The 1,868-nt window shown below is 38.4% G+C and overlaps 1 protein-coding gene across 1 annotated transcript in view; it reads right to left on the reverse strand.

The window, feature by feature from the left end:
* Positions 1-600: 600 nt before the first annotated feature.
* Positions 601-1,868, reverse strand: part of LOC135094483 (zinc finger protein 892-like) — a 37,987-nt gene continuing 36,719 nt past the window's right edge. Inside the window, exon 2 of the mRNA XM_063994609.1 lies at positions 601-1,868. This exon is cut by the window's right edge and continues 2,011 nt beyond it. The gene's annotated coding sequence lies outside the window, so the exon portion shown is untranslated.

Consider the following 1,868-nt stretch of genomic DNA (forward strand, 5'->3'; position numbering starts at 1 on the left):
CCTGCCTATCTCTGTCTTGCCTGCCACCTCTCTGTCTGTGTCCTGCCTATCTCTGTCTTGCCTGCCACCTCTCTGTCTGTGTCCTGCCTATCTCTGTCTTGCCTGCCACCTCTCTGTCTGTGTCCTGCCTATCTCTGTCTTGCCTGCCACCTCTCTGTCTGTGTCCTGCCTATCTCTGTCTTGCCTGCCACCTCTCTGTCTGTGTCCTGCCTATCTCTGTCTTGCCTGCCACCTCTCTGTCTATGTCCTGCCTATCTCTGTCTTGCCTGCCACCTCTCTGTCTATGTCCTGCCTATCTCTGTCTTGCCTGCCACCTCTGTCTGTGTCCTGCCTGTCTCTCTGTCTGTCTTGCCCATTTCTGTCTTGCCTGCCACCTTTCTGTCTCTTTTTTGCCTGCCAAAGTAAAACTTCTCTGAAGTAATTTTTGACCCCTAAACTCAAGTAATTTAGTAACCATATTTTATGACTTCATAACTTGTAATATTAAAGCCACTGTCAAGTCCAGGGACAATGTACCTAAGGATGTTTTGATACATAAACTATAAAGTAAGATTTTCTATTATAGCTGTGGTGCAGGGTATTATTGAAATAACCTTAGCCTACTAATTATGAGACTATTTATTTCAGGACAAAAAAAATGTTGATGCCTTTTTTTTTTCAGAATGTGATCTACATAATGGAATCAGCAATGGAATTAACCCAATTAATCTAAATCTAGCCTAACCTTCAGATGGAAAAAGCTAAAGTAATTTCAATAAATATATATATATATATATATATATATATATATATATATATATATATATATATATATATATATATATATATATATATATATATATATATATATATATATATATATATATTACACACATATACAGTAGGGTATGAGACAAGACATGGTCATTATAACACACAACTGCAATAATGCACTGAAATTTCAATAAATATTTAAGTGGAATAACAAACTAAAACTGGAATAACAAACTTGCCACTCATGTGAGCACTGGAAGCTTAATAAAAATTTTATCAGAATAACAAACCAAAACTGGCAAGATAAACTCATCATTTGTGAGAGAACTAAAATTTTTATAAAAATTTAATCAGAATAACAAGCTAAAACTCACAAGACTAACTCACTAGCTGTGCGAGCTGCTGCTCACCTATCCGCCATCTGTCCCTTCCTTCCTTTTTCTTTTCCTCTCCCTTTTTTCATCTTCCTCCCTGTCAATTACCCTCCTCCCTTAGCTGTCTGAAATAAGGGACACGAGAGTGATACCTCACTCTCTTTCTCTCTCCCCCTCATTCATTTTATGTAATTTTCACTTTATCCTTCCTCACTCGTATCCATAATTCCCTTTTCATCCTAAATCAGCCTCATTCTATTTAGCAATAATTGAGATTGTTCTTACTTTCACAGAGAGAGAGAGAGAGAGAGAGAGAGAGAGAGAGAGAGAGAGAGAGAGAGAGAGAGAGAGAGAGAGAGAGAGAGAGAGAGAGAGAGAGAGAGAGAGAGAGAGAGAGAGAGAGAGAGAGAGAGAGAGAGAGAGAGAGAGAGAGAGAGAGAGAGAGAGAGAGAGAGAGAGAGAGAGAGAGAGAGAGAGAGAGAGAGAGAGAGAGAGAGCTCTGCCTTAGGTGAAATTTATGTATCCGCGTAATGCCGACAATAGGTAACTGTAACCAATCCTTGTCAAAGCAGCATGAAACTCAGGGCAAGAATACGTGGAAATTGCGATGGTAAGAATTTTGGACCAGGCATGAAACTCGGGAGGGTGCTGTTATCTCAAATGTAGCAGTGCAAATGTGCTCATTTTGATGTTTTTTTTTTTTTTTTTAAGTGGAATTTTTTTAATATTATTTTCTAATTC

The sequence above is a fragment of the Scylla paramamosain genome, chromosome 45, assembly GCF_035594125.1.
Source record: "Scylla paramamosain isolate STU-SP2022 chromosome 45, ASM3559412v1, whole genome shotgun sequence".
NCBI classification, from domain to species: Eukaryota; Metazoa; Arthropoda; class Malacostraca; order Decapoda; family Portunidae; genus Scylla; species Scylla paramamosain.